This window comes from Uloborus diversus, unplaced genomic scaffold (assembly GCF_026930045.1).
Source record: "Uloborus diversus isolate 005 unplaced genomic scaffold, Udiv.v.3.1 scaffold_11, whole genome shotgun sequence".
Lineage (NCBI taxonomy): Eukaryota > Metazoa > Arthropoda > Arachnida > Araneae > Uloboridae > Uloborus > Uloborus diversus.
This window is the reverse complement of record NW_026557765.1, coordinates 6,322,139-6,328,138: the sequence shown is the minus strand read 5'-3', so window position 1 is coordinate 6,328,138 and position 6,000 is coordinate 6,322,139.

Here is a 6,000-nt window from a genome sequence, read left to right as displayed (position 1 = left end):
AAATGGACAAATTATTTATTGTTAACTAGTTTTTACTCGAACGGCTTTGCCGTAGTAGAAAATTAAAAGGTCTTTTGTTTCGCCTGTATATTTACAAACTAATAATGTATGGTGAATTTCTCGCGACTTGGCTTGCCCATGTTACGGTTCCACTTTATGATAACTTGGTCATTTACTCGCCCATCTTATGATAATTTTGCTCGGGAAAAGGTTCTTAAAATTGAAACAGAAAAAGAAAAAACTCGAATTTTCAAAAAATCACTTCGAGGTGCACAGCACCTTGCTACAAACTAACTTTGTGCCAAATTTCATGAAAATCGGCCGAACGGTCTAGGCGCTATGCGCGTCACAGAGATCCTGACAGAGAGAGATCCAGACTTTCAGTTTTATTATTAGTAAACATAAAAATATAAAAACATATTAAACCACATTTGATAAACTCAAAATCACTATCAAAAGCTCCATATTTATTTCATTGGGAAGGAGAAACGGAGCACTGATAGGGCGGGGGGGGGTTTTTTTTTCTGTTTTTTTGGTTTCTTCTGTTCGCAGTTCGTTCACATGTGTTCAACACTTTACCTTTAATCCGTCCAACCCTTCTGTGTTTGAAATGCATTGTTAAAACTACAGGATGCATTCGGCACCTTTCAGGGGAGAAACGCTTGTTCACCAGCGACACCCAATACGGAGCCGAAATCGCACCTCTAAATAGGGTGAAAAACAGGCACCTTTTAGAAAATAGACAGCCGGAGTGAAAAAGAAGGAACCTTTGGAGAAAAAAATACACCCTTACTATAGATCCTCCTCCCCCTCCCCCGTATTGTGTGCGTTTTTGAATACAGTTGTGTGTGTGTGTTTTTTTTTTTTTTTTTTTTTTTTAAGTTTTGTTTTGATTTATGATATTCTTCGTTTTGGACATTTTTCACATCGAACTCGATACTGGAAATGATTAAAACGTGTAATTACAGCATTTGATCATATTCCAGAGTTTTCAACATAGTTAAGAAGTGCTAATTGCTCTAACTCAGTGTTTCTCATCCTCTTTTGACTCACGGGCTCGGTAAAAGCAAATGAAAAACTTTGCAGACCAGTAAAATCTTTAATCTTTATCGTTTTCTTAAAAATTCATAAAATAAATAATATTAATTATAACTCTGGGACCGTTAAAAACATGTGAAAAATTCAGAGTTCTGACGAGTTTTTTTTTTTTTTTTTTTTTTTTTTTACAGAAAGTAATGTTAAGAATTAATAAAACAATAAATATCTACCCCTTTACTTGGTATCAAAGATCTGTCACAAATCGTTATAATTCAAAGAGGAGTAATTATTTAAATAATGTGAGAAATTATACATTTACTAAAACCTTGACGCATTCCGAAAATGAAGCATAGCTGTACTTATGGATTATTTACATGAAGAGCCAAAAATATTCAGGGATATTACAGTTACGGAAAAACAAAATCGTTTCTTAAACGTTAATCAAGAGTAACAAAATAAAATGCACATGAAGTTTTTCGATAGTTAAAAAACCAAAAGAAATTTATAACGCTATCCAGACATTAACCGCTAACAGGAAATGATTCTAACACTTGAATGAAAAAGCCAAAAAAAAAAAAAAAAAGCTAGACTGAGAGAGATTTTTTTTTCGCTAGCTTTCTGTTATAATCTACGTAGCACTAGAATCATTTTTATTAAGATTCTCACTTGTTGATTATTGATATCTTATATTTTTTTTTTTTTTTTTTGGTGATTAATAAAAGCTGCTTATCGAGCACTCAAGAAAATAATGACAGATATTTTTAGTAGCGTAATGAATGATGGAAATTTCACGATAGTAATAGTTAACGGAAACTAAAAGACAGTAACGGTAACTGAAGAGCAATAAATGCACTTTTAACCATTTAACCACTTAACTATGTTTGAAAGCCCTAAAAGCTACAAAGTGATCAAAAGCTGTACTTACTTGTAATTTCGGATAATTAATCCAAGAAAAATTGTGTTTAAATCCAATAGTGTACTTCATTTGATGTGAAAGACACACAAACGCAATCATCATTTGTCCGCCATATTGAGTTGGTTGAATATATGTCTAAGGCAAAAGCGCATGCGCAATGAGTCTTTTTTATGATTGCATGCTGTTTCGGCTCCTCTGCTCTATTTTCTAGCTTGCATTGCACCTTCAGGTACTATGGTTTCACCTTAGAGGGAATATTTTCACTCGTCTGGAACCCCTGGTTATAACAGTGTGGACGCTGGATTCCCAATATTACCGATCATGGTCTCATTGGACTACAGCATACTTTTCTATAGGAATCAACTCACAGTTTTTAAATATACCAACTATATACATTTGGCATTGTTTTAAAATTAACAACTTTTTGATACATTACTGAACCATGAAGAAACAAAAATTATTGAAAAATAAGATCAGTCAATTTTACAAGACCTTTTTTAATAGTTGCTGCTCCAATTTTGACTGTTGATAATGAACTGCTTGTTGATAACGCTTTATTATTAGTTAAGAATTTATCATGACCATAAAATCTCGATCTAGTGAGTTTTTGAAATTCTGCTTGGAAAAATGAGCGGGGGGGGGGGTTGGGGGGTGTGACTGTATTGGTCAACGTGGCCCTGTTTGAAGTGCCCACTAAATTTGTTTCGGGGATTAAAAATTATAGTTGATACTTTTAAATGATATTATTACAAAAGCATTACTATTTCATAGATTTCTTCGCAGATAAACTTTTTTAGTAAACTATGTAGCATATAATCGCATATATAACCTCATTTCAGCTTCAAAATATAATCATTTAAATCCATACCAATAAAATATTTTACTTTTCATAAAACAAACTTTACTATAGAAGCGAATTAACAATTGATTAATATTTAAACGAGTTTTGGACTTTTTCGCAAACCAAGATTTAATTAACAAGAACATCACAATAGTTCCCAATTAAAAGAAAGATAATTGATTTTGACCATACCATCTTTGAAGAATTCCATTAGTTATTAAGTTTCCAAATTATCATCGCAGTTTGAATTACATTTCGAACGAATTACTGCAAATTAGTCCTTTAATTGAATTTATACATTTGAGCTGTCTAAGATAAATATCTCGCTGCGTTTACTCGAGAGTTTCATTAATTGAATAATTTGGTTTGGTTTGTGTGTGCGAAATGTAAGATAAAAATGTAACATATACTTAAGCATATAATTGCCTAACGGAAAAATTGGTTTCCGTCAACGCATTTGTTGAACTTGTTCAATATTTCAGTGCATATCATGTATCATTAAATTATCGGATCAAAGAAATAAGAGCAAATAGTTACTTTGTTTATTAGACACAAAAAAAAATATGATACTTCGATATCGGTATATAATTAATTTATTTAATACTAGTGGCACCAGCACGGCTTTGCCCATAGTAGAAAATTAAAAGGTCTTTTGGTTCGCCTCGACATTTACAAATGATGTATGGTGAATTTCTCGCCAATTGGCTTGCCCATGTTACGGTTTCACGTTTTGATAACTTGGTAATTTACTCGTCCATCTTATGATAATTTTTCTCGGAAAAATGTTCTTAAAATTGGAATAGAAACAGAACAAAATCGAATTTTTGAAAACTCACTTCGAGGTGCACACCCCTCATGCAACAAACTAATTCTGTGGCCAATTTTATGAAAATCGGCCGGACGTCTAGGCGCTATACACGTCACAGAGATCCTGACAGACAGAGATCCAGTGAGAGAGAGAGATCCGGACAGAGAGAGATATAGGCAGACTCTTTCAACTTTATTATTAGTAAAGATAAAGAAGAAGATTACCGCAACTAAAAACTCAAAATGAAAGACATCTCTTTAAAAATTGTTAATGATTATAACAAATTACTTGTTTAAGCAAAATAATTTTGGGCTGTATGTTATTTGCCTTTGGGTACTTTGTAAAACATCTAGCGACAGAGTAAATACATATAAAAATATGATAAGCTAGGAGAAGTAGGGTAAATGTGTCAAACTTTGTCCACCTACTCTCTTTTGCTTCTGATTAGCATATGCTGCGATAAAATAATTCAAAAAACAATTTATATAACACCAACGACCAGGGTTCGCCGATATATGTCAGTCGATATATATCATGTCAGTCGATATATATCATGATATATATCACGATACATATCTGATATCTATTTTGAAAATATCATGATATTAAATATTTATTTTTTCAACTACGGTATTTTCAATAAAAAAACTATTAATTATAGTAATAATGTTCATTTTTTATTACAAATAACCAAAAAGTTATATTCAGTAAGTTACAACCCCATAGCCAGGGCTAAGGCACAAATACATGAAATACACCGGCAGCTCAGTCAATTCCAGCCGAGGACTGCAGTTTCGTGCTTATTAGCACTCATCAGCCCGGCATAGGACTAACCGAGCTGGAGGTGGAAAACCTCTTAAGGAAGCGAAGAGTGCCAAAAAAAACTGGTAGCTAATATAGAATTAGCACTGACCAGACGAGTGACCGAAAGTTAGCTTCCAGTTTGTTTGGCATTCTTGACTTCCTTAAGAGGTTTTCCACCTCCAGCTCGGTTAGTCCTATGCCGGGCTGATGAGTGCTAATAAGTACGAAACTGCAGTCCTCGGCTGGAATTGACTGAGCTGGAGGTGTATTTCATGTAAAAAGTTATATGTTTGTGATGTATTAATACATCCTTATTAAAACCAAAATATATTTTTCCTATTTATTTTATATTCATAAAAATATTAGTAATGTAACAATGTTAATTCATATTAAATTGCCTAATTAAATATTAAACATCGCTCAGAAAAAAATGAAAATGTCTTTAAGACTGTGCACTGACTAATGTATATTATTTATTTCTGAGCCATATCACTGTAAAAGTAGCTAACAGAAGAAAAATTAGTAAAATAGCTAATGCTATATTACTTCATATAAAATTGATAGAAATGTAAAATGAAATATTATATATAAATAATGAAAGGAAAATTAATTTTAAGTTTACATATTTTAACAATAATGTAAGAAAATAAAGAGTGATTTGAGGGTGTATTTACTATTTTGGAGATTTTAGTTTGTGCTGATTGAAAATATCGGATATGTATCAAAATATCCGATATTTTTGATATTTTCGAAAATATCAAGATATTTTCGAGCCCTGTCAACAACTATACCTGTACATACTGCCGTTGGCAGGTAAGGGGAGTAATTGCAAATTTTCTGTTTTTCATTTTTCAATTTTGTCATCTATTGTACGTCAGCTTTATTGTACAAGCTTAGTTAGTTGGTTTCCGATGAAAAAAAAAGCGCGAAAAAAACGTTTAATTCCGTAAACGTTAGTAACGTAATCCAAAACGCGTTTCTTCAAATGAGGCAGTGAGAAGAAAGGGATGTAAATGGCAAAATTGAAAATTTGGAGCTAACCAGTACACAAGGTAGGTGAACCTCTCCTCTGTCTTGGGGCAAGAGATGGTACTAGTAGCTCTGGTGGTTGCTGCTGTATAGCAGGATTTGGAGAAAAAAAAAATCAATGAAGGCCTACCTAGGATGTTATCTTTAAACGCGTTTTACTCAAAACGTGAAAGCGTCCACTTACACCCCTTTGCTTCTCACTGCCTCAAATATCTCGAGCACTCATTTCTGCGGATACTGCCGTTTACCTGCCCACTCCAGCATAGTATTTAAGCGTAAACACATTACACGAAATTTGTTTTCCGCTAAAAAAAGTTTTCAAAAAAATGCGTTTTCACCGGAACTGAAAATTGTCGTCCTTTTTTCGTCCCTCCTCCAATACACCATAATACCAATTTCCTTAAAGTAAAATAAATATTTTTTTTTGAAAAATCTGAAAAAAAAACTACATAGCACAATGGAAAGACTATTCAATCATGTGGAAACTTTTGCTCTGAGAAATTGATAATATTTTTTGAGAAATCAAGAAATGAAAAAATTGTTCACATGTGCCGCCTTTCCCCT